General features: G+C 40.4%; 2 pseudogenes; both read left to right on the top strand.

Annotated features, from left to right (window-relative positions):
- Window positions 1-1370: 1370 nt before the first annotated feature.
- LOC149161974 (cleavage stimulation factor subunit 50 pseudogene) lies at window positions 1371-2169 on the top strand (annotated as a pseudogene).
- Window positions 2170-5371: 3202 nt separating this feature from the next.
- LOC149161973 (cleavage stimulation factor subunit 50 pseudogene) lies at window positions 5372-6350 on the top strand (annotated as a pseudogene).
- The last annotated feature ends 2677 nt before the right edge of the window (window positions 6351-9027 follow it).

Below are 9027 nucleotides of genomic sequence, written 5' to 3'. Positions count from 1 at the left end.
CAAACCAACTCATCCTAGCCTCAAGGGTTGAATCCATGAGAGGAGGAGCAGTTGCAACAAAAACTGAACTGATAGTTAGAGTGTAGGGCGGTCAAAGTGACTCATCCCTAACTTAAGAAAATTGATTCATTACAAGCCATGTGAGGCCATTTACCTAATGTATTGCCCTAGGTAACAATAAAAACATAATAATTACATCATCCTTATCAATTAAATAAGTAAAACACTAATCTCCCATAGGTAAAAATCAATTTGGAGAGAAACGGTGAAAATTTGGGTTGACTGTCAAACGCGCAGCGCCAGCGTCAAATGTGCAGCGCCATCTTCAATTTGACTTTTACCTACCTTTCTGATGTCCAAATATAGCCCAGGATAGCTCATTGGAAATCTTATCTTGTCTAGTTTCCAAAACTGCCCTTGGTTTTCAAAATAGGCTTGTTTTTCCCTTCCAAAATTCCTTTCTCCCAAGACTACTCAAACGTGCAACACTTGGTCTAGAAATGAGGCAGAAACATGATTTTTAGGTGGTTTTTTGTCTTTTTCACCCACCAGTTTTTGTTTCCAGGGCTGGAAACATGGTTTTCCTAGATTTCTTGGTCCTTCCAAATCCAATGGTGGTGGTCGTTCCTCCAAAAAGTGCGCAATGCCTAAGGCACTGTGCATTTGACCAAACTGCTGATACAAAAATTGCCTGAAAGGAATAGGAAAAGCAAAATGACAAAATTTGAGTCAAGGGTCTTCAAAATTGTTCAAGAAGCTGAATTTTTAGGTGGCTAGGCATGGAGTGAAGCCTCTGCAAGTATATCAAGCTTCTTCTTCTCCTCATGGTGAGTTAGGGCTTCAATTCTTGCCCTAGCAGCTTTGAGCTTTGCCCTTGTTATTTGGTTTCTTCGACAATAATATTTTTCCATCCTTCTTTGAATGTTAGGTCTCTTTTGTCCTTGTATAAGAGGCTTTCAAGTTGGGTGTGTTAGACTCCGTCTCATGTCAGAGATTGATTCTTCTTCAAAACCCTATTTTGAAGAAGAAATCATTAATGTGTGGTTTTAGATTATGTAATTCATGTTTCAGCTCCAGCTCTTCAAAAGGCAGTGATTTCAAACTCCTATCCCTGCATAAGCACAATTCAAAATATCATTAGTCTCAAACAAAGAGGGCATCTTCAGTTTATTTGGATATTTGAAATAACTATGAATAAATCCTGCTCGTCCTCCACCAAGAAAATACCATCTAAGGGCACATCCAAGAGCTTTCCAAAGCACGACACTAGACATGTTTCAGAGTATAAGGTGGCTCACTTGTTCTCATGGAAATTTTTAACTCAATAACTATACTGCTGGCCTTTCTTCAAATTGGAATTATCTGAATGTTGCTAGATGTGCAAGATTTAGTCCAGATCAATGTTTCATGGCAACAGGGAGTACTGATACATCAATTAAGCTGTTTGAGGTTGCAAAGGTTAGGTAAATGCCGATGCCAGATGCAAGTGGAAGGGATGGACCTCTCCGGCCTGTTATCCGAACATTTTATGATCACATGCATCCTATCAATGATTTGGATTTCCATCCACGGTCTGCTGTATTAATATCTGGTGCTAAGGATCATACCATAAAGTTTTTTGATATTGCAAGGACAGGGACAAGGAGAGCTCATCGAGTTATCCAGGATACACACAATGTTCGATCTGTTGCTTTCCACCCTTCTGGAGACTTCATTTTAGCAGAGACTGACCATCATATTGCACATTTATACGATGTCCATACTTTTCAATGCTACTTGTCATCAACCTCGCAGGAGAGAGATGCCGGTGGGGCTATAAATCAGGTTCGGTATTCATCGAATGGTAGCATGTATGTGACTGCTTCCAAAGATGGGGGTGTGCGAATATGGGATGGTGTGTCAGCTCAATGTACTCGCGCTATCATTGGAGCTCAACACACACAGATTCGTTGCCAGGCAGTCTTCAACCAAACAGAGCAGTTTGTCTTGTCCATTGATGAACCAAGCAAGGAGGTGATTATCTGGGATACTCTCACGGGTGACATAGTTGCTCGCTGGCCTTCTAATCATAGTGGTGTACCACGTTGGTTAGAGCATTCCCCAACTGAAGCAGCTTTTATCACATGTGGAGCGGATCGATCTGTGCGCGTCTGGAGGGAATCTCTTTAAGTGTTTTAATTGAGGATTTTGTTGAATCTGGTGAAGAGCCATAAGTGATTGATCATTAGCAGTTTCAGGTTTCTGGTTCAATCTAAAAGAATATTGCTTCCACAGTTAGCTACTGTACATAATAATGGATGAGATCAATGGGAGGTGAGAAACATGAGCTAATTTTCTATTGTTGGTTTCAGAATATGGGTCTACTGAAGGTTGAAATATAGATCCCACATCCTCACCAGAAAATAAAATTTTCACAGTGGTTCCCAATAATGGATATTTTGAATTCGTTCCTCTTCATCTGCGTCTGGGAGACTTGAAATTAGGTGAAAGGGTAGCTACTGTTAATTATATAGTATCAGAACCTGTGAAGTGAAGGTTGGTCAGCAATATGAAACGGTTTTGATAACATTTGCTGGGCTCTATAGGTACAGGCTTGGTGATGTCGTGAGAGTTACCGGCTTTTACAATTCGAGTCCGCAGTTGTAATTCATTTTCTGAAGGAACCTCCTCCTTACAATCCAACATGGCCGAGTGTGAAGTTTTAAAACAAAACCTAAAAAGTTTAGACTCTGTGGATTGGATCCTGAACGACTACATCGTCCTGATCGGCTGCAAGATAATCTAAAGGGCGGAATTGTAGTAGTGACAGCAATGCCATAGCAAAACTTGGCACAGAACTCAAACACCTAATGTCTCTAAATCATAACTATCTGCCAGGATTATCGGATACGTGTATAGGATTCTATCTATGGTGATTTGCGCTATCCAAGCCATGAGATCGTCGATAGTTACTTGACCTGTTTTCGTGCCGAATGGGATCCAAAGGATCCGTCCGAGTGCCTTGCAGTTATTGGTTGTTACATAAGTGATAATTTCAAAGGCATAGCTTGCATCCAATTGATTTCATCGATACAAGCAATGGACAGCTTGTCACTGAAGTAATGGGTCCAAATATAGCAACCGGTTTCTCACTAATGTCTTCAGTCCGGATTATATGAGGATCTGCGCTCCAGCATTTATATTTTTATTAGTCAATCAGAGGATTTTTAGAGGGACATTGTATTATTTTAGAATAGAAAGTTGTTCTCTTTTCTAATTTTATTGTAAATTGTTCAAACAGCGCCCAGATTGTGGGTCGATCTGTTGTTTTTGTTTTAGGATAGTTTATAAAATTTGATTTGTAAAGAAGAGAGAGGGGAGAGATTTTCTGAGTGCTGAGAGTGCTGGAGGAGAACTGAGCTCCATTGTACAGTCTTTGACAGAGGGATTTTTAATGAAAATTTCACAGCTCTAATTTCTGAGATTCATGTGGTATGTTAATTTAGCATAAGTTTTCCCTTTGTCTCATATGTAAACTGTTATGTTTCATTCACCTCATGATCATTTCTAATTGAGCAAATGAAGTGTTTAGGTAGAATTCATAGTATTATATGCTCTGCCTATAAGTTTGTTCAATTCAATGTTTTCTACTGTTTAAGGAGGATTCAAAGTATTATTTGCCCTCCTTAGCTCCTCACCAGTCTTGCCATCCCATTTAAAAATCTAGATTTGATGCTAAATTCCTTGCCTACCTTGCCTCAGTCGTCAACCTGTGTTGTTCATTATATTTCTCTGTTTGAAGCTGTGATTTTTCCCATGCAGCCCAGAAAAACCCCGTCATTAAAAACCCCAAATCAACCTTTATAATCAGTTTACTAGCCTAATATCAGTGTTCCTAATTGGGTCAGCTCATCCTATTGAAAGATCTACCGAGTTTGACCGGAGAGAGCCTTCTCATACCCCGTAGGGCTAGCTACGAGGTGAAATGGTTTGATGTTGCCTTGAAGGTTTACCTTCCTCAGCCTAGGGTGAAATCTCAAGCGCTAACATAGTGGCGACCATACTGGGGAGAACAAACTTGTTTATGGGTTGATGTGTTTGTTTCACAAGTCTTAGACGGAGCCTGAAGATACGCCAGGTAGCCTTCGAAAACGCTCTTGTTTCACATCAGCGTTAGTAGATAAACGCTGCTTCAGTCAATCTCCATGAGCTTGTGAATATAGCACTTCATTTGAATTTTACCCCAGTACATGTATCAATTTCAGATCTGATGCTGATGGTGGACAGCAGTCAGATACATATGCAGGCTGAACCATTCACCTGGCGACTCCAACTCGATCCAGACATTCCAATGCTTGCTGATCCGTTCATGCAATGGTAGGGTATGTGGCAGACCCTGCACTTTGTGAAGCTCTAAACGGAGTTAGAGAGTGGTTAGTAGATATTGAAATTAATGAAGAATTTTTCAGTATTTTCCTTCAATGTTTGAAATCTCCGAAGCTTCATCTTGAAGGCAAAACTAGATTTTGTGAGTTGGTTGTTGAAAGAGTTGAAAACGAGATTCAGTGTCTCGATGAGCAGATTCAGTCATATGATTTCCAAGACCCTAAAAGGTTCTTGGAAATCCTTCCTCCACAACAAGCAATAACAGACTTGCCTATAGATGTATACATTGACAATGTGCAGCTGGAAATTTGCATTGCAGAGTTGGGACAGCCAACAGAGTCCGGTTTCCGCGATCCAGTGGCAACATACATGGACACATTTTTCACTTTGATTGATGGAGCAGACTGCCTTGTACATGACCAGGCTCAGTACGTGCATGAAGGGCTGCCAGCAACTGCATCTGTGGCCTGGTGGAAGTTTTCTCAACCTACATCATTTTCAGATTTACTTGAATGGTTAATTTGGCATTTTAGCATTACCTGATATAGTGTTTGTACAGCAGATTAGAGTAGATGTTGTAAATAAATAAACAGCCATAAGGGCAGCATCTGGTTTTAGTTTGCTTGAAGATTGTTTGAGTTCAGTTTCAGTTTGAGAATTAAGTCAAGAGTTATGTTGATATTGACTCCATTGCCCAATGGGTGGAGGCACTGTCTGCTCTCCCAAAGTTCTGCGGTTCTTGGCACCTCCACAGAGCGGCAGCTGCCATCCCAAGTGGAGCCAATGTTAGACTCCGTCTCATGTCAGAGATTGATTCTTCTTCAAAACCCTGTTTTGAAGAAGAAATCATTAATGTGTGGTTTTAGATTATGTAATTCATGTTTCAGCTCCAGCTCTTCAAAAGGCAGTGATTTCAAACTCCTATCCCTGCATAAGCACAATTCAAAATATCATTAGTCTCAAACAAAGAGGGCATCTTCAGTTTATTTGGATATTTGAAGTGACTATGAATAAATCCTACTCGTCCTCCACCAAGAAAATACCATCTAAGGGCACATCCAAGAGCTTTCCAAAGCACGACACTAGACATGTTTCAGAGTATAAGGTGGCTCACTTGTTCTCATGGAAATTTTTAACTCAATAACTATACTGCTGGCCTTTCTTCAAATTGGAATTATCTGAATGTTGCTAGATGTGCAAGATTTAGTCCAGATCAATGTTTCATGGCAACAGGGAGTACTGATACATCAATTAAGCTGTTTGAGGTTGCAAAGGTTAGGTAAATGCCGATGCCAGATGCAAGTGGAAGGGATGGACCTCTCCGGCCTGTTATCCGAACATTTTATGATCACATGCATTCTATCAATGATTTGGATTTCCATCCACGGTATGTTGTATTAATATCTGGTGCTAAGGATCATACCATAAAGTTTTTTGATATTGCAAGGACAGGGACAAGGAGAGCTCATCGAGTTATCCAGGATACACACAATGTTCGATCTGTTGCTTTCCACCCTTCTGGAGACTTCATTTTAGCAGAGACTGACCATCATATTGCACATTTATACGATGTCCATACTTTTCAATGCTACTTGTCATCAACCTCGCAGGAGAGAGATGCCGGTGGGGCTATAAATCAGGTTCGGTATTCATCGAATGGTAGCATGTATGTGACTGCTTCCAAAGATGGGGGTGTGCGAATATGGGATGGTGTGTCAGCTCAATGTACTCGCGCTATCATTGGAGCTCAACACACACAGATTCATTGCCAGGCAGTCTTCAACCAAACAGAGCAGTTTGTCTTGTCCATTGATGAACCAAGCAAGGAGGTGATTATCTAGGATACTCTCACGGGTGACATAGTTGCTCGCTGGCCTTCTAATCATAGTGGTGTACCACGTTGGTTAGAGCATTCCCCAACTGAAGCAGCTTTTATCACATGTGGAGCGGATTGATCTATGCGCATCTGGAGGGAATCTCTTTAAGTGTTTTAATTGAGGATTTTGTTGAATCTGGTGAAGAGCCATAAGTGATTGATCATTAGCAGTTTCAGGTTTCTGGTTCAATCTAAAAGAATACTGCTTCCACAGTTAGCTACTGTACATAATAATGGATGAGATCAATGGGAGGTGAGAAACATGAGCTAATTTGCTATTGTTGGTTTCAGAATATGGGTCTACTGAAGGTCGAAATATAGATCCCACATCCTCACCAGAAAATAAAATTTTCACAGTGGTTCCCAATAATGGATATTTTGAATTCGTTCCTCTTCATCTGCGTCTGGGAGACTTGAAATTAGGTGAAAGGGTAGCTATTGTTAATTATATAGTATCAGAACCTGTGAAGTGAAGGTTGGTCAGCAATATGAAACAGTTTTGATAACATTTGCTGGGCTCTATAGGTACAGGCTTGGTGATGTCGTGAGAGTTACCGGCTTTTACAATTCGAGTCCGCAGTTGTAATTCATTTTCTGAAGGAACCTCCTCCTTACAATCCAACATGGCCGAGTGTGAAGTTTTAAAACAAAACCTAAAAAGTTTAGACTCTGTGGATTCGATCCTGAACGACTACATCGTCCTGATCGGCTGCAAGATAATCTAAAGGGCGGAATTGTAGTAGTGACAGCAATGCCATAGCAAAACTTGGCACATAACTCAAACACCTAATGTCTCTAAATCATAACTATCTGCCAGGATTATCGGATACGTGTATAGGATTCTATCTATGGTGATTTGCACTATCCAAGCCATGAGATCGTCGATAGTTACTTGACCTGTTTTCGTGCCGAATGGGATCCAAAGGATCCGTCCGAGTGCCTTGCAGTTATTGGTTGTTACATAAGTGATAATTTCAAAGGCATAGCTTGCATCCAATTGATTTCGTCGATACAAGCAATGGACAGCTTGTCACTGAAGTAATGGGTCCAAATATAGCAACCGGTTTCTCACTAATGTCTTCAGTCCGGATTATATGAGGATCTGCGCTCCAGCATTTATATTTTTATTAGTCAATCAGAGGATTTTTAGAGGGACATTGTATTATTTTAGAATAGAAAGTTGTTCTCTTTTCTAATTTTATTGTAAATTGTTCAAACAGCGCCCAGATTGTGGGTCGATCTGTTGTTTTTGTTTTAGGATAGTTTATAAAATTTGATTTGTAAAGAAGAGAGAGGGGAGAGATTTTCTGAGTGCTGAGAGTGCTGGAGGAGAACTGAGCTCCATTGTACAGTCTTTGACAGAGGGATTTTTAATGAAAATTTCACAGCTCTAACTTCTGAGATTCATGTGGTATGTTAATTTAGCATAAGTTTTCTCTTTGTCTCATATGTAAACTGTTATGTTTCATTCACCTCATGATCATTTCTAATTGAGAAAATGAAGTGTTTAGGTAGAATTCATAGTATTATATGCTCTGCCTATAAGTTTTTTCAATTCAATGTTTTCTACTGTTTAAGGAGGATTCAAAGTATTATTTGCCCTCCTTAGCTCCTCACCAGTCTTGCCATCCCATTTAAAAATCTATATTTGATGCTAAATTCCTTGCCTACCTTGCCTCAGTCGTCAACCTGTGTTGTTCATTATATTTCTCTGTTTGAAGCTGTGATTTTGCCCATGCAGCCCAGAAAAACCCCGTCATTAAAAACCCCAAATCAACCTTTATAATCATTTTACTAGCCTAATATCAGTGTTCCTAATTGGGTCAGCTCATCCTATTGAAAGATCTACCGAGTTTGACCGGAGAGAGCCTTCTCATACCCCGTAGGGCTAGCTACGAGGTGAAATGGTTTGATGTTGCCTTGAAGGTTTACCTTCCTCAGCCTAGGGTGAAATCTCAAGCGCTAACAGGGTGTTCACCCTCTCAAGCCAATGCTCCCGGTTCTCATTTACGATTTTGACAAATTTCTCATTTAGGGTGAGCTCATTGGCTAGTTCAGCCTCATTTTGCTTTTCTAGCTCCAAATCTCTCTTTAGGCCTCTAGTCCTTGGCATTTTTCTTGGAACCTATTCCTCCAGATAATCGTTGTATTCTCCATAAGCTTCATCAAGTAAGGCTTTAGCCTTTTCAGCCTCCTTCTTTTCCTTGATGAGTTGAATCTCCATGAACTCATGTTTGATCTCTAAGTGCTTGTTTTCCTACTCATAGTATGTGATGATATATTTTTCCCTCTACAAATTGACCTGGAGTTCCCCTATGAGTGCTTATTTATCTTTGAGGGAAATGGTTGTGCTCTCACTGTCATCATTTTCACTTAGGTCAACTAAGTGAAAATCTTGCTTTGTCTCATGGAGGTCCTCCTCCTGTTGCTGGATCTCTGCTTCTGTCACTTTTTCCTTGCCCTTCTGTACCTGCTTTTCTGATGAAGAAGGCAAGGCCCCTCCCACAATTTGTGGGGAAAACACTTGCTTATGCCCTCTCTGATAGGTATGTGCCAAAGTACCCAAACCAACTCTTTTAGGCTTGCTAATCTCACCATGTTCAATGTGCTCTTGCTCTCTGCCTTCGTCTTTGTTAGGTGAATGAATAGGCTCATGAAATGGTGATGATGGAGGTGATGGTGTGGCTGACTCATCAAATGAGGATGTATGATGTATGGGTTGAGATGGAGGAATGGAGGTGGATGGATGAGATGATGAAGGGATGCTTTGAATATTTTCAGTAGAT

Source organism: Pinus tabuliformis, chromosome 5_2 (genome assembly GCF_031772625.1).
Source record: "Pinus tabuliformis cultivar Carrire ecotype Pingquan chromosome 5_2, CPIR1, whole genome shotgun sequence".
In the NCBI taxonomy this organism is placed as follows: Eukaryota; Viridiplantae; Streptophyta; class Pinopsida; order Pinales; family Pinaceae; genus Pinus; species Pinus tabuliformis.
This window is presented reverse-complemented; position numbering and strand designations above follow the sequence as displayed.